The sequence below is a fragment of the Carassius auratus genome, chromosome 34, assembly GCF_003368295.1.
Source record: "Carassius auratus strain Wakin chromosome 34, ASM336829v1, whole genome shotgun sequence".
NCBI lineage: Eukaryota > Metazoa > Chordata > Actinopteri > Cypriniformes > Cyprinidae > Carassius > Carassius auratus.
The window spans coordinates 2,918,120-2,936,853 of NC_039276.1; the positions used below are offsets into that span (position 1 = coordinate 2,918,120).

Below are 18,734 nucleotides of genomic sequence, written 5' to 3' on the forward strand. Positions count from 1 at the left end.
CTGATTAATATCAATGTTGAAAACAGTTGTGCTGCTTCATTGGAGAAAATTCATCTTTGCATCACAGGAATAAATCTAAAAAAAAAAAACATTTTAAAACATTAAAATAGAAAACAGCTCTTTTAAATGGTAATAATATATCACTGTTGTTATCACTGTATGTATGGTCAAATGAAAGCAGTAGTGGTGAGCAAAGTTCACATTTTTCAAAAACGTTGAAAATAATATTACCATTCATGCATGTGTCCATAGGAAATATATGCATGTGTTGTTGTATTGAGGACAGCTGATGAAACCTTTAGGCTAAATGATGCTGGGTTCATTTGGTTCCCGCGAACAGGTGCAGCGGGTGCATTTCTCAAGGAGAATGTAACGTGAAGTCACAGATCCGTGCCAGTTTACAGTTATTTGACAAATTGAAGTTGCTTTGAAATTGCACAGAAAAGGTCACTAAATGAATGTGTCAGTTCCTCCTCAGGCTGTGGTGTGGAGACTTCATGCCGCACACGTTTGACTGACTCTTCTGGATATGGAAATGCTGAATTCTTAGCTTGCACTCAGGTCAGATTGCAGTTTTTGGATCTTTTGTCTGCGTTTGAATGCGAGTTGACACCGGAGCACTGCTCTTCTCTCTCACCTGTACATAAATGACCATCTTGGGCTGACGATAATGTGAAAGATTGATTTTGTTGTAGCAGGTTGAGTGTGGAGTGTTTCTTCAGAAGGAAGATGAATGGATCTGCTGGAGATCATGGCAGAGCTGCACACACTGATCTCTCTTTCTCTCTCTCTTTCTCTTTATGGTGTCAGATGGTAATTCCCAGGGTAGTTTGATCATTTCTTTTGTCTCCTCCCCTCAGATCCTGTCCACTCCTTCTACCCTTTTCTTATTCTCTCTGTGTGGCAAACTGTTAAAAGTGCATCAAGATAAGCCATCTTAAAATTAACTGGGATTTACTCTAAAAATACAGTAGATATTTTAATAATTGTAAAACATTAATTACATTATTTTATAAAAAATGCATTAAAATATTACAGTATAAAATATTTTTGTGGAGACCATGATACATTTTTGTCAGGTTTCATAGAAAGTCCAAAGAGTAGAATTCATTTAAAATGTATTATGGAATATTTGGAATAAATATGGATTTTTTTTTTTTTTCTAACATTGTAAAAGTCGACTGTCACTTTTGATCATTCTTGCATTCGTGCTGATTAAGGTAAATAAATAAATATAAAAACACTATTTTGTTGTAATTCTTTTGGATTTTTTTTTTAATAATCATATCAAAATGTTATATTTATTTTAGTAAATTCAATGCAAAAATAATAAAACAGCTGTTATATATCCCCATTAGATATCTTAGCAAAACTGTTTCAAACTCAGGCTGTGAGTGAAATGCTCAGATAATTCAGAATGAATCATAAATTGATTCAAAACACTTTTTAATTGAAAAACCTCAAATGCATGAATTGTACATCAGGCATTGCTAATTCTAAACATCCTCTCATCACCTTTAAAGGGAAAATTCACCTGCACAGCTGGAACAACACTATGACTACCGTCAGCTGTTTGGCTACCCACATTCTTCACAATATCTTCTTTTATGTTCAACAGAAGAAAGAAACTCATTCAGGTTTGGAACAATTTGAGTGTGTATAAATGATGACCGGGTGAACTATCTCCTTTAAGCGCTCTATACAGAAGAGATTGTTTCAAAGCAGCTTCACAGTAAAGTAACAGAATCAGTGATGTAAAGCAGTTCCAAAAAGACAATAGTGTCATTATGCAGCTCAAGTCAGTTCAGTGTTTATTAAATTCTGCTCATGTATGTACTCTATGTACCCTTCTCACTGTGTTGTCTGTAGAAGCATCTGTCTCAAACACACACTCTTCCCACTCACAGCAAGCTATTGTTGAGTGATTATAGGCTTTCAGTGTCCTCGTGTGCAGCTCCTTGTCACCTCCTCCTGTATGTGCTCTGCATTCGTGTGATGGAGAGAAAGAGAGAGTGCTTGTTTCCTCCAGGGCTTTGTCTTGTGAGATGCCCCAAATACAGAAGCACAGCTCTCTGTGTTGGACCTCGTGCAGTTGGTTTGGCCATCTGCTCAGGAAACACTCTTTATAAATCAAAAGCAATGAGAAACTGCTGTGAAGAAGATTGTTTGGCCACTCATACTCAACTCAAAGGCTGTGGGAGGTGCACAGAAACACAGTAGAACAGGGTTATTCAAATCTTGCCCTGGAGGGCCGAGTTTGGTCACCTGCCTGTGATTTTCTAATGATCCCAAAAACATTGATTAGCATGCTCAGGTGTGTTTGTCTAGGGTTTGAGCCAAACTCTGTACCACATTGGCCCTCCAGGGCAAGATTTGAATAGCCCTGCAGTAGAATAATCAAGGCATGTTTTCAACACACTGCAAAAAAAGTGATCTGTTACAAATATCTAAACAATCTTAAATCAAGATACATTTTCTTGAGAAGCAAAAGGACAGGATATTAAGTCTTTTTTCTCAAAAGTATATTATGATTTTGTTTATTTTTGCATGAAGCAAGAAAGAAAAAACTGCTAATGGAGCAAGAAAATTAATCTTACTTCAAAGGAAGTATCTTGGTATAAGAATGTGTTTGTAATGGGAAACAAGACAGGAATACAAGTGCTCTGTTTAATGTAACATATACACTCTAAAAAATGTTGGGTTATTTAATCTGCCCAACCACTGGGTTATGAAATGCTTTACCCATTATGGGTTATTTATATGGAATTTGTGTTATTTTTTGGGTGCAATAGTGACCCAGTGGTTGGGTTATAGAACAACCCAAGTTGGGTTATTTTTAACCCATCATTTTTCTGTGTGTAATAAAACATAATAATAAACAGCATTTTTTATCTATATTTATTTATACTAAAACATTTTAATGGTTATAGAATCCATGACCAGTTTTTGAGTGAAAGTGAACAGTTTTGTGATTCAAGTGATTGGACGGTGATTCATGTGAATGAATCAAATTCATAAGCTGTTTTTGCTCTTGAAGTTTTAGAACTTTTAGAGATGCTATTAAAACAACATTAAAACACCATAATGGAAACACAGAAAGCCCATTAAAAGTGATATTCAAAATGTTACCTCATTTTATATATAATCAACTAAATTATAGTGAATAGGGGAGAGCGGAGTGAGTTGAGGCAGTTTTTACTTACAGTGTTTAAAGTGAGCACATGACAATAATGGGTTTTATGTACATACATTTCAGGATGCGGTGCATCATTGGGAATAATCCCTTTGGATCTAAAATAAACCACTTTTAAAATACGGGTTTCCAAAAAAAAAAAAAAAAAGGTGTATCATATTTTACTGCTGTTTCTATGCATGCATGTCTATACATGCATGTCTTTTTATGTCCCGGTGACCAGTGAAGTGCAGTTCTGACTCTCTGCCCATTCATTCTATTATCCAAACCTCTTTGTCCTTATTAGGGTCGTGGGGAGCTGGATCCTAACTCAGCACCTGATTTTAAGAAGTAATTTTATTGAATTTCTCTTCCTTTGATATAGTAGGAGGTGAAAATGTTCACCTGTACTTCAGCATAATCAATGGCACAGTTTAACTTTGTGTGGGGCAAGAAACACTTTTTTAGGTCTCTATGCAGAATGCCGGTGTTCTGCCAATGCTCAATGTCATTTGTTTTATCAGTGTACGGTACAATATTTTGCATTATAATTTTTTATTTAGTTTTCTAAGTGGATTCCATCTGATCTTGCACACACCGACTCGATGTCACCAAATCGTCTCCGGAGTCGCAAAACCTCAACTGTGTGCATGCGTCAGTGGAACCAGACAATAGGCTTAAAGGTTTCCCGGCTTGACTGTTAAAAGCAGATGATTGGCTTTCCAGCGGGAGGGGCGGGACATGTGCATACAACCGCCATCTTTGCTTTAACAAGGCTTCCTTATATAGTTGTATTGAGGATTGAGGAAGTGGCATGTCTCTTATAAATTGTCTCTGACTTGCCTCAGGACTTTTGGCTCAAATGACCCCAATCCGACCATTTAAACTTGCATCATCCAGCAGTTTACCCAACATTATGCTAACAGCATAGCCTCATATTATAACTTCCTACAGCACAAACGTATGCGTGATATTTTTTCAGATTTGTCTTTAAATGTTCAAAAACAAGAAGCATGAGTCCTTGAACATATATAAAAACTTACCTTGAACAGCAAAAAAAAAAAAAAAAAATTTGAAACTAAATGTGGTTTCAAATTATTCCATGGGTTTCTCTCTATCACAGAGTTGGTAAAATGATTAACTCTTCATATATTTGTGGGTCACATCACCAATTTAGTTTAAGATTGTCTAGAAAACTTCCCCACAGGCTCAAATCACCCCGCTCTCCCCTATATTGTGGACATGAGTAAATGAGAGGTTATGTAGAGGTAGAGAATAATATCGGGATCCAAAAGTCTGAGACCCAATAAAAAATGGCTCTATTTCCCACTTTTCTATTTGAATGAAATGAACATGAATTTCAGATCGTCTTAACAGGCTGTTTGCTGTATTGACCGCAGCACTGGAGCTACATGAACAAACCCTAATGATCGTGTTCTCCAAAGAAATGTTGATCCTAAAAGCATCTTGAACTTCATCTGACTGTCTGTACAGAGTCACATGATCAATAGCACTCGCAATTGTTCAGACTCAAAATGCATTGTTTATTTTCAGGTTTGCAGTAAATTAGAAACAGAATGACAGATTTTCAGACTTTTGGACTCCTTTGTAGGTGGACGTATGAGGTGAAACAGACTGGAAAATGAGAGACTTTGTGTGTGGAAGAGAAAGAGACTGAGACTGAAAGAAGAGACATTTGTCATCTGTTCATGTCTTCAAAGTCAGCAGAAAAACAGATTTCACCATACGCATACGGTCAATGCATCTCTGCTGAATTAGTCTCTCTGAATTAGTCTGAATTAGTCTCTCTGTTGTCAAATAAGTGCACTGAATTCCTATATACACGTTTTTATTTTGAGTAATATGATAGTTTCTACCCAAAAAAATCTTTCTGCATTTAGACTATGTTCAGGTCATTTATTAATCAGTTTTTCTTGTGGAGTCCGGTGGCTGGTGATTTCAGGTTTTACTGTCCTTGTGAAAATATTTATTCCTTCTAATGTAGTCAAAACCTGCTTTGACATCGCACTTTTGACATACTGCAGTCTGAACTGGGGTTCAAGTGTCTGAGGCAACTGCAGGGGGTTTGGGACAATTTTTTATTTAAACATAAAAATGCACAATTTAAATCTAAAAAAAAATGATTGTGAAACAAAAACTATCAAAAGTAAAACACTAAAAAGAGGAAATAGTTGAGTTGCAAGAACTGAAAAAAAGTCATGATTTCAAGGTATTAGAATTAACACAAAACAATATGGAAATATTTTATTTGTTTATTTGCATGTCATGTGACCATTTACCAACATCAAATAACCTTGAATATGCAAATGTGTTGTTAAATTGTTTAAATATTAACTAATTAAATCGCAGGGGTATTTATGCAGAAATTTTAGGTCAAATTTTAGGTAAACATTTTTCTCTAGGCCAACCAGCAGATCATGGTGTTAGCAAAGCCAGGGTTTGATTCTTAGTGAATGGACCTACTGAAAGATTTAAAATTCAGATCAGAAGCTCTATGTATTTAGGTTGGTTTACATTCACCAAAGCACAATCAGATGCATTTATGTGCTGAAGTCTGCAATTTATGTACATGCATGAAATAGAACAAGCTTGCATTTTGTAGTATAGTGTACTTGAAATGACATTATAAAGTGATTCAGGTCTAAAGATCGCATTTGTGCTCTGTATTTGTCCTCTATGCTGTGCCAGTAGGTGTTCTGTAGAAATACATTATGATGATTTGTTCTGTGTGTTTCCATGGCCTGAGCTTGTATTAATAGGAAGTGAATGTGAAAATTGATGTCTTTTATTCAATGCGGTCAGACTCGCAAAAGCCTTTAACCGGGCAGCCAGCCTGCTGTGGCCTGTATTAGATTTGGACCGCAGACAGCAGGTAGCAGAACAAACTCTGCACTCTTTGATTAGACTGGATCTAAATTTGCACTAATAAATCTTACCCCTGAATGTGATTGTGCCGTTTTCTCTCCATTTTGTAAGAAATCAAATTACTGCTATAACGCAATCATAAAAGAGTGAAGCTTCACTCTGCTCTCAGTCTAAACTCAAGTTTGATTTCATCTGCCACCTCCTGTTTGCGGTTTCAATGAGACACATGAGACAGAGAGAAATTTTAAAAATAGAGATATATGATGAATGTGGTTAGCATTATTAACTCAGATCAGGGATTCCCAATTTTTTTTTTCCTTCAAACTCTTTTGACCTAAAATGTTTGAAGTCCCCCCCTGAGATTTAAATTAATATTTCAATAACACTTAGGCATGTTCGTGGTTCTCTTAATATCACATTGCATGCAGGTAAACAAATAAAATATTAAAATGTTTTTAAGTAACTGTTTTTTGTTGAGTGTTTTTATTTTAAAATTAGTTATATTTATTTTTTTATGATTTTAATATTAGCTTTTCTTAAACCCATAAATCCCAGTTTGAGGAACCCTGTCTTAAATAATTTGTATGAATTTAAGGAGAAATGTTTGAGTTCATACTGAATTATTGTTGCAGACATTGATATATTGGCAAACGTGAGCACAGTCTGAAATATTATTGATCTTTTTGAAACTCTAGAAGAGATACATATATGTATAGAAGCTGTTTACACCATGGGATAAAACATTTAAAAAAGTAATTGCAACTCTTTATCTCACAATTCTGACTTATTTCTCTGAATTTGTTTGTATTTATTTGATTTTTCAGACCTCTCGATTTCTTGAGATGTAAATTCTGAATTCTGATCAAAAAGAATTGCAAGATATAAACTTAGAATTGCAAAACGTAAATTCAGAATTGCAATAAAATATAATTATTTTCTTTCTTTTATCAGAATTGCAAATTTATATCTCTCCCTTCTAAATTTCCATCTCGGAATTTTGAGTTTGCAACTTCCCCTGTGCCAGAAACAGGCTTCCATATGGGATATTTCTCTTACACTGTTGGATTTTTTTTTTAAATGGTACCTTTAGGGGTACAACAATTTTTGAACATTTTCTCTAAGAGAAACATCTGTGCAGAAGTCCATTTAACCTCACTGATGCATGGAAGAACCAGTCAAGATATTATAGAGATCTCATGCATGTTTTTTTCTTTCCTTTGTCCAGAACTTGACAAAATGAGTGGTTAATTGTTTCTGCCCACCGGTCGTGCACTGCATAATGATTTATGCATGTAATGCTGTATGCATGAAATAGGCAGAGGGAAATCATGCAAGATTTAGCATGTTTCTCTGATGACCTCCATGTGGCAGAGTACCAGTGAATTCCTCTGGGCTTTTGTACTGCGGTGTTCGTACAGTGAAGGTGAGTGTAAATACATCCTCCATCACAATTCCAGATAGCAGAGGCTACAGCAGGGTCACAGGAGAACAAGGATCTGCTGTTCACTGACAGAAAACTCTCCCAATAAAATCCACAGCTCAGGAGCAGTGCGTGAAGGACCTGGGGCCTTAGATTTCACATTGTTCAGACCAAAAGTCAGTGTAATAAGAACCCCCTGGAGATTATGTGAACAGAATAGGCTATTATTTTGAAGAGCGCTTATATTGGAGAACCATAATTAAAGTTCTGAGAATTTCCCTGTAAAGCTTATTTCATAGCCTCATGATTGCACTTGAAGCTACTTTTATTAATGTTATTAAATCCTTTATGATCTGCAGTATGTTCTTTTTTTTATGTTTCATACAGTTTGATTTCTCTGACATATGTATATATTACGGGTGGAACGGTTTAACTTTTTCACGATTTTAGAGTCAAGGTTTTGATATGGTTTTTTAATTTTTTTTTTTTAATCTAACTACGAGCAACTACAGAAGTTCTAAGCGGCCATGCATTATACATTTTTTCCTTTTTGTTTTCTCGTTATAACGACTTAATTTTCTCGTTATCTCGACATAACGAAGTTATATTCAGGTCTATAGTGCCACCAGCTGGCGCAGTTTTGTAACTTCTTAGAGAAAATTAAGTCGTTATAACGAGAAAACGAACTTCGTTATGTCGAGATAACGAGAAAATTAAGTCGTTATAACTAAAAAAAATATATATATATATATATATATATATAATGCATGGCCGCTTAGAACTTCCGTAAGCAACAGCACAAAAGACACAAATAAAATAAACACTGATTTTCAGCTTTTCAATCAAGAGCAGTGTGTCACACCACGGTCTGTCCAGCAGAGGGAAACCTTGAGCACAAGACCTTCCACAACTTCCTCGTGATTTCCTGTTATTGATTAGCTCAATGATATCACCTGTGCCTGGCTTGTTAGTGTTTGTGTGTGGGCATATATAAGGCCTGCATTTATTTGTATCTTTGCTCAGTCTTGAAGTTCTTTTGTTCAGACAGATCCTTTGGCCCTATGTTTTGGATTTCTTTGAGAGACTTTTAGCTCAGAACTTTGACCTGCTTATTTGGAGGCTTTACTTTGTTTTTTGAACCTTTTTGCCTTGTGGATCTGTACCTTCTTCAGCCATGCTTCAGAGTTTAACTCTCATGTTTATTCAAGAAAGTCACTAAGTAAAGACAGTTTGTTTTTCTCCAATCCTGCCTTGTGTGGTTCTCTGCAATTTGGGTCTACACTGCTCTGTGGTGTAGTGGCTAGAGCATTGGGCTACCTGCAACACATTCTGGGTTCTAGCCCCGGTTGTGACAGCAAGACTGAGCCACAAAATGATGGACCCAGCAGAGGCTGAACAGATTCATGGAGCCCTTAGCAAACGGAGTATTGCTTGGAACACATGCATCGCAGCTACAGAGGCTGACAGATGCTGTTAACCAGATTGGGGAATCTCTGCAACAACTACAAGCCCGCTTGCCCTGAGAACCTGTAGCAGCACCGGCCTCTGATCCTCCACCAATAGCTGCACCTATTTCCCAGGAACCCAAGATCCCAGCCCCCCAGCGCTATGATGGGAAGCCTGGTACATGTAAGGGTTTCCTGACTCAAGTCTCTCTGATTTTTGAACTCCAACCCTCTTCCTTTGCTTCTGAGAAGGCTAAGATTGCATATATAATATCCCTGTTGTGTGATCGTGCCCTGGATTGGGCCTCAGCTCTTTGGAGACAACAGTCCCCCGTTTGCTCAGATCTAAAGGTGTTCACCGAGACTCTCCAACAGGTGTTCGACCATCCAGTCAGTGGCCGTGAGGCAGCAAGAAGGTTGCTTGACCTACGCCAGGGGCATCAATCTGTGGCTGATTATGCCATTGAGTTCCGTACTCTGGCTTCTGAGAGTAAATGGGATTCAGAGGCTCTTCTTTCAACCTTCTACCGTGGCCTTTCTGAAGATGTTAAGGATGAATTAGCCAGTAGAGACTGGGGTTCAAGTCTGGAGGAACTCATAACCTTGGCCATCCGCATTGATAACCGTATTCGTGAGAGGAGAAGAGAGCGTTGCTCTCCGCAAGTCATGCCCATGTTATCACCTACAAATGTTCCAGAAATCGTCCATCTCAGTCAACAGACAGAGGAAGAACCAATGCAGCTGGGCAGGACTCGTCTATCACCTAAAGAGAGAGAGAGACGCATGAGAGAGGGTCGTTGTTTCTACTGTGGAGGTACTGGCCACATGCGCTCTTCCTGCCCTGAATTAGCGTTAAAAGCCAAGGCTCGCTAGGGTGTGTGGGGACCTTAGCGAGTGGAACTGCCCAGTTTAACACTCCTCACTCCCGTTTACTGTTGTCCGCTACCATTACTTGGGGGGATGCGAAAGATAAGAGAATATCATTGAAGGCATTTGTGGATTCAGGTGCGGCTGACAATTTTTTGGACATTGAACTGGCAAAAAAGATGTGTATCCCCTATGAGACTTGTCCTGCATCCTGGAAAGTTGAAGCCCTGGATGGCAGACCTATTGGGTCTGGAGTGATCAGGTTTAGAACCGTTCCTCTGTGTTTAACCATTGAAGCTAACCATCATGAAACAATCTCCTTTTATCTTATTGAGTCTTCCAGAGAACCCCTTATTCTTGGTTACCCCTGGTTGCGGCTTCACAACCCTCAATTTTCCTGGACCTCGGGAACTCTTCTTGACTGGGGTTCAGCATGTAAGGACTCCTGCACCTTTCCTGCTTCCTTTGTGGCTGGGAATAAAGAAATTCTGGCAGCTATTGAAGAGGTGAGTGTCTGTTCATTGAATAATCTACCAGATCTGACACTTATGCCCCTTGAATATTATGAGTTGAGAGAAGTGTTTAGCAAACAATGTGCTACCAAACTACCACCTCACAGACCATATGATTGTGCTATTGACCTCCTTCCTGGCACACTCCCTCCTAGAGGTCATCTATATTCCCTCTCTGCCCCAGAAACTAAAGCCATGAATGAATATATTCAGGATGCTTTAAGAACTGGCTTCATTCGCCCATCAACATCACCAGCTAGTGCAGGTTTCTTTTTTGTCCCTAAGAAAGATGGCAGCCTTAGGCCTTGCATAGACTACCGTGGGCTCAATAAAATAACTATTAAGAATCGTTACCCTCTCCCACTCATGTCATCTGCATTTGAACTGCTTCAGAAAGCTAAGATTTTTTCAAAATTAGATTTGCGGAATGCATACAACTTGGTACGTATTCGGAAGGGTGATGAATGGAAAACAGCCTTCAGTACTCCAACTGGCCATTGGGAATACCAAGTCATGCCCTTTGGATTGGCTAATGCCCCAGCTGTGTTTCAAGCTCTCATTAATGATGTCCTGAGGGAGATGCTGAATCGTTTTGTGTTTGTCTATCTAGATGACATATTAATCTTCTCAAACTCTCTACAGGAACATATTCACCATGTCCAACAAGTTCTGAAGAAGCTACTTGAGAATCATCTTTTTGTAAAGCTTGAGAAGTGTGAGTTTCATGTGACTCAAGTCTCATTCCTAGGGTATGTTGTATCTCAAGAAGGCATCCAGGTGGAAGAAAAGAAGGTATCTGCCATCACAAACTGGCCCCAGCCCAAAACACTGAAGCAGGTACAAAGATTTCTTGGTTTTGCCAATTTCTATAGGAGGTTTATTCGTAACTTCAGTACAATTGCAGCACCCATTTCCGCTCTTACGAAGGGTTCACCCACTCATATTCACTGGACTGCTGAAGCTCTAAAGTCTTTTGACAGGTTAAAGAAACTGTTTTCTTCTGCCCCAATCTTGGTACACCCAGACCCTGAATTACCTTTTATTGTTGAAGTGGATGCATCTGAAGTGGGAGTAGGAGCAGTTCTCTCGCAGAGATCCGTTACAGATAACAAGGTTCATCCATGTTCCTTCTTTTCCAGACGCCTGTCTTCAGCAGAAAAAAATTACGATGTGGGTAACCGAGAACTCCTAGCTGTGAAACTAGCACTAGAAGAGTGGCGCCACTGGCTAGAGGGGTCCAAGCATCCTTTCATTGTGTGGACAGACCACAAGAACCTGTCCTATCTACAGCAGGCTAAGCGCCTTAACCCCCGTCAGGCTAGGTGGGCCCTCTTTTTTACCCGTTTCAATTTTGTGATCTCTTACAGACCTGGATCAAAGAATGTAAAGGCTGATGCCTTATCACGGCAGTATGATTGCTCCCAGAAGGACCGTTTCCCAGAATTCATCATTCCCAGAGACCGCATACTGGCACCTATTTGCCGGTCCATCGAAGATACTGTGCGTGAGGCGCTACATGGCGTGCACATTCCTGATGAGGTTCCAGCGGGATGCTTGTTTGTCCCCAAGGAAGCAAGATCTGAGGTCCTTCAGTGGGGTCATGCCTCCTCCCTTGCTGGACATCCAGGAGTAGAGAGGACATTGGATTTTATTCAAAGACGGTTTTGGTGGCCAGAGTTGTCAAGAGAGGTCCGATCTTTTGTACAAGCCTGCCCAGTCTGTGCTCAACAGAAGGCTTCTAATCAGCGCCCTGCCGGTCTTCTACACCCATTGCCAATCCCTCAACATCCCTGGTCTCATGTATCCATGGATTTTATCACGGGTTTGCCAGTATCTGAAGGTAACACTGTTGTACTGGTGGTGGTGGACCGCTTCTCTAAAGCTGCACATTTCATTCCGTTACCTAAACTTCCTTCTGCTAAAGAAACTGCTGACATTGTCCTGCAAAATGTTGTAAGGATCCATGGAATTCCTGTGGACATCGTTACGGATCGGGGTCCCCAGTTCATGTCTCATTATTGGAAGGCATTCTGTTCTCTATTTTTGCTCTTCTGTCAGTCTCTCTTCAGGTTTCCACCCTCAGTCAAATGGCCAAACAGAACGGGTGAATCAGGAGTTGGAGAAATATCTTCGCTGCTTCACATCCCATCAGCCATCCTCTTGGAGTCGGTTCCTGGTATGGGCAGAGCTGGCACACAACACCTTACGCAGCTCCTCCACTGGATTTTCTCCATTCAAGTGTCAATTTGGATTTGAGCCACCATTGTTCTTCAGTCAAGAAATAGAGGTTGGAGTTCCTAGTGCAAAAAGGTTTGTTGAACGTTGCAGGAAGACATGGAAGAGGGCTCACTTAGCCTTGAAAAGTGCTTCAGCTCGTTTCAAGAAGTATGCTGACAGGAGAAGAAGGGTGACCCCATACTTCAGAATTGGACAAAGGGTCTGGCTCTCAGCTAAGGATTTGCCTTTAAGAGTTGAGTCCAAGAAACTTGCCCCAAGATTTGTTGGTCCATTCAAGATCACTAGAAGGGTCAATCCCGTTACATACCAGCTTGCTCTACCAAGATCGATGAGAGTAAGACCTACCTTCCATGTTTCTCAACTGAAACCTGTAGTAACCTCTCCTTTGTCTCCCCCAGGTCCCGTCCCTCCCCCCCCTCGTATTATAGAAGGTGGCCCCACGTATACAGTGAGGAGGCTGTTAGACTCAAGACGCCGTGGCCGTGGTTTTCACTACCTGGTCGACTGGGAGGGATATGGGCCTGAGGAGCGTACCTGGGTGCCAGCACGACACATCTTGGACCCAGACTTGATCAAAACATTCCATCACCTGCATCCTGACCGTCCAGGGCCGTCTGGAGCCGGCCATAAAGGGGGGGGGCCCTGTCACACCACGGTCTGTCCAGCAGAGGGAAACCTTGAGCACAAGACCTTCCACAACTTCCTCGTGATTTCCTGTTATTGATTAGCTCAATGATATCACCTGTGCCTGGCTTGTTAGTGTTTGTGTGTGGGCATATATAAGGCCTGCATTTATTTGTATCTTTGCTCAGTCTTGAAGTTCTTTTGTTCAGACAGATCCTTTGGCCCTATGTTTTGGATTTCTTTGAGAGACTTTTAGCTCAGAACTTTGACCTGCTTATTTGGAGGCTTTACTTTGTTTTTTGAACCTTTTTGCCTTGTGGATCTGTACCTTCTTCAGCCATGCTTCAGAGTTTAACTCTCATGTTTATTCAAGAAAGTCACTAAGTAAAGACAGTTTGTTTTTCTCCAATCCTGCCTTGTGTGGTTCTCTGCAATTTGGGTCTACACTGCTCTGTGGTGTAGTGGCTAGAGCATTGGGCTACCTGCAACACATTCTGGGTTCTATCCCCGGTTGTGACACAGTGAGAGATTTCTTTGTTGTTGCTGTTCGATTTATATAAAGACTGTCACATTAAAAGAATGCACTGATACAGCAGGCCTGCGTTCAGATGGCTATGTCTGCTGTAGGATACTTACCAAGACGCCTTTTTGACATAATTTTTGTGTGAATTTGTCCATTTAAACACAATACTTCAGAGAGAGCTTAATATTTGCAAGCGCGCGTCCTCTGGCTCTTAAATGTTTAAATGAGTTTAGTTTAAATACATATTAACGTGTGCTGTTCAGGTCTCATCTGTGCACGTGCTGTCAGCACCCGGATGATGACGGAATAAATGACTGCTCATAATCCAGCATAAGTCATTCACATTGCTCAAGAGTGAATGATTTGTCCAGGGGTTTTTTTTTACTCTCATCGCTGTTATTGTAATGTCTGGGAATCCAGAATGCGCATGCATCAACAGAAACATATATTAGCTGAACTCTGTTTGTTTTACGTGTTATTTATAGCAAGCCATATTACAGATGGTTTGTCAGATTTAAGTTGAACCGCGGTACCAGCGCGTGCCGAACCGTGTGGGGTGAACCGAACGGTTCGGTTTTTTTTTCAGCGACCTGTGCCATCCCTAATATATATGTATACAGTTATAGAAGATATTAAGAGACCACTTGAAAGTTCTCAGTTTGTCTGGATTTACTAGGTATGGGTTTGAGTAAAATGTTAATATTTATTTTATTCTATAAAGATCTGATAACATTTCTTCCAAATTTCAAATAAAAATATCGCCATTTATTTTTTTTCCTTCGGGAAAATGACACTTGTTCAAAATAACTAATGTTTTTATTTGTTCTGACTGAAAATCAGGGTTAATCCACCAAACATTTCTTAACTCTTCTTAAATTAAAACATTTGTGTCTAAAAATTTATATAATAATGTCTGAAATAGCAAATTTTTTGTTATCTGGACAAATTTTTACTTTATGCTTTAAACAATTTTTAAATGTTAAAATAGAAGAAATTAGAAGAAATGTCATCAGTATTTTTCAGAATTAAAAAATGTTTTACTCAAACACATAACTATGAACTAGAATGAACAGTTTGTGTCTGTGAAGGCTCAGCTGTCAAACGCAAAAGAAGTTCTGCAGCCTCATGAGTAAGTGTGAAGAGGTGAGCTCTCATTCCCACATTAACATGCACCAGTCTGTGCGAATCTGAGTCTTCACGGATGACTAAGTGAAGGCAGGTGACATGACAGAACTTTAGAGCAGAACTGGATCTCGCAGCAGCCGTTCTGTCTTTGCTCGTGAGCGGCGGGCGTCTTTGTCTCTGCGGTGGTATTCTCAGCACGGATGCTGATCCAGGCAGTTGCCAGCAGCCGTCTCTAAGGAGTCTCCCATCATTTTAATATCACCACAGAGACGGAGACAAACGAGCCACAGAAACATAAGCAGATGTCAGGCTTTATTAAATATAGAGGGAGTTTTGTATAGACGCTGCTCTGGTGAACTGGATATATTAGTCTCTGGCATGTTACTTGTTTACTTACTGTATTGACGCACACAGATACTTATAGACAAAACCTGCCACTTTTCCAAGTCCCAATGGGTCTGTGGATATGAAGGTCTGAGGTTTTAATTGATTGCTTTAGCGTCACTCTGTTACATATGAGCATGAAACTGAACCCGATTTACTAAAAAAAAGAGTTGCATGCTCATATTACGACTTGGTGTTGAAAACATCATAATGTTAATATTGAACAGTCAGTCTGTTTTATAGTAGGTCTGTATAATTACAGTCCAAAAGGTGCTATCTCAGGAGGAAATACAAATAAGATGCATTTTTGTTTTTAAAAACAGCTGAATGGAGCACAATAAAATGAACAAGGGTCATTTTTAAGAAGTTACACTGAGACAAATAGTAAGATGCAATATAACAACAAAAGACACACGTCAGCATGTTTTGTTTTTTTTTTTACACTGAAAAAGATTTAATTAATTAATGTGGTTTTCAACCTGGGGGCCTCAGCACACTTCCATGGGGGCAGTAAAATGACTTAAAATTCATTAATTAAATTATAAATGTTGACTTAATAAAATAAAGAAAGAAATTGTTTGTAATAGTTGTAATAGTTTACATATCACAATTCTGATTCTAGTGTGTGTGTGTGTGTGTGTGTGTGTGTGTGTGTAGGAATGTACAGCACTTTGTTTGACAGATAGTCTTTTATTGCAAAAACTGTCCACACAAATATGGTTGCTTACAGACATGGCACAATAAAGGGAATACAGCAGGTGATTTGAACTCAATAAATGTATTATTGAATCTTAAAGTACTGGTCGAAGAAAATGGATTTAGAGATGTTGATGCTCAAAAAGGGGTTTTATTTTGCAGACTGTGTTGATACAGCAGGCTTAAACATGGCACTCTAAAGTCAGCCACAGATATGAAAAAAAAGAAATTGAGATGGACTAGTTGACCTCACTAATAGACAAGTGTTGGATAACAAGCTGACCATTTCAATCACCCCTAAATAAACAGTATTTTTATCCTGACCAACAGTGACATTTTGTCAATCGCCTGGTGTCAGCTTTTATGTTGTTGCACACAGTAGCTCCACCCTCCACCCACAGTGAAATTTCATTGGTCTAAAATCATGCTCCGCATAATTGCATATTAAACATCAGACATATTCTAAGGTGAATTTGTGATGTTACAGACATTTTGTGTTCAGTGTGGACAGACAAATTAATTGCTGTCCAATAGATGTATAGTTATAAGGCATGAATGTCATTGACAGTGGTATTTTAGTATTTTTTTATATACTATTATATTTTTTATTAATGTTTTAAATTATATTTTATTGTTAATTTTCCATTTACACTTATTTTTATATATATATTATTATTGCATCACATCTGGATAGGACATGCTGTTCGATGGGGAGTTAAGTTTGTTTCAACATCTATATATCAAATTTGTGTGTTAAAACATAAGCACTATCTCACAGGAGGCAATGAAAAGCTGATTTGTTTTTGTAACATCTTGAGTTATGTGAGCGGTTCTTTCACTTGTATACTCATTGGCTCATAACAGAATCTGCAGGGAGAGCGAGTACATGATTATAATCATCAGTTTGCAGCTTTTTTTTAAAGCAGCCTCGGCGGGACAAAACTTAATGCAATAAGAGTCAATTATGTACCTTGTTGAGCAGCAAAATTATAAGCTGAAAGTGTTTACTTTAAAATAGTGTGGGTTGAATTTCAGTACAACTGGTGATGCTTCTGCAAAGCTTTCATTATTTTCAGTAAACATCATTAGGTTATGAAATGTGTCGTATGTATTTGCAGTGATCCATTCTTCAAATCTTTTTTTTTCTCCCAGCAGAATATTTTCACCTTCAGAATGAAAGCTGAGCGCTTCCAGTTCAACCACAGCTGAAACGGCACGACACAAGTAAGACCTACAGGTTAATTTCATGAAAATTTTTAGAAGAACTGCATGTTGAAGTATATGAAATAGGGTTTGCACAACTATTCATTTTTGCTAGCTTGCTAGACGTTTAAATAAGCAGCTTTCGTAAATATCTCAGTGGCGTGACGGCTGGCTGGAGAGTCTGGTGCAGTTGACATGATGTTAGTGAGAAACAACAGCTGCTTGCATTATTATTAGCCACTATTACATTTATTCAATTTCTGTATTAGCAATATATTGTCATTTGAAGGAAAATTACTGTATATATAAAACCCTCCAGAAACCGGAAACATATATATCTAGCCCATACAAATATGTTTATGTCAGTGTTGTTTTAGCATAATTGAGATAATATTATGGTTCATATTTTCAATATTCAAGTAGCACATTTTTATGGTTTTCATTTGATTCTATTACAGATTATGTATATATAATGTTTTAGACATATGTTATGTTCATGTATAACCATCCTAAATATACCCTAATGTACATCCATCCCTCCATACCTAATGTACATTTTCATCTAGAGAATGCATGTGAAAATAATAGTCTTGCAGGTAACATATATGGCAAAATGACTCTTGATATAGGGAAATATATGTCACATATTTTATTTCTGTATGGGATGTTTGCTTATAATGACTGAATTTATAATTGAGTTTCCGAAGTTTTTATAATTCTTTATTCATTGTTAGAATTGTCCTGTTATTTAAGCTTTTTAATGTCATTTTTCCATTGTGAGAAAAAAAGACTGAAAGTCCTTGAATTGTCTTGAATTTTCATGTTGTGATTATTTGCTAATACTTTTATCACAGTATACAGTATTATCACCATATTGAAATTTTGTTTAAACATAATACAATATAACAGGTTTAATAACTTTTGTCTTATAACAAAAATAACTATACAATAAAGCAATACAGAAAAATATATACAGTTAAAAGTGCAAAAGAAATAGGTATCACTTTACAATAAAATCTCATTAGTTAACCTTAGTTAATGCATTACAATTCACAATTAAAAATAGTTACATTTGCCACAGAAGTTAATCTTTGTTATATAAAATTAGCTCATTAAATATCACAGTAGCAATTTTTGATTTTAACAACGTGTTATATATTGGAATACCTCAGATTAATGAATGTTCAGAGGAATTTTCCATTGGCAGTTTATGTTATCTATTGAATTAACTAATGTTAATTAATGAAGTGTGAATGGACAATAAAGAATCAAAACACTTTCAAACAATATCTAGGGTATGTTGTAGTCCAGAATAAAATGGAAAAAAAGCTTGAAAATAAATAGCCTATTAAGTCTTAAATTGATGAACAACACAGCAAATCCACAAATCTTAATGGCTATTTAAATATGTTTTAGAAAGTAGCTGCTGCTTTATTTATGGGGTTTCCAGGGTAAAGGCTGCATTTTCTGCAGTTTAGCGCCATCTGCTGTCAGAGAGTGAATGTGCTTTCATTCAGTGCATCTCTCACATTATTCCCCATGTGCTTTTCATTCAGGCTTGTTTACATCAGAGCGCACACATGTCTTTTAAACAGCATTTAGCGCTGTTGTGCATTTTGACCAGATGGTGGGAAAAGTA

At 38.2% G+C, this 18,734-nt stretch overlaps 1 protein-coding gene across 2 annotated transcripts in view; it reads left to right on the forward strand.

The window, feature by feature from the left end:
• Window positions 1-18,734, forward strand: part of LOC113052941 (beta-1,3-galactosyltransferase 1) — a 147,062-nt gene that overhangs the window by 79,213 nt on the left and 49,115 nt on the right. Inside the window, exon 3 of one of the 2 annotated variants that reach the window (XM_026217439.1) lies at window positions 17,045-17,116. The gene's annotated coding sequence lies outside the window, so the exon portion shown is untranslated. The remainder of the gene's footprint in view (window positions 1-17,044; window positions 17,117-18,734) is intronic. The other variant, XM_026217437.1, reaches the window with a different exon arrangement.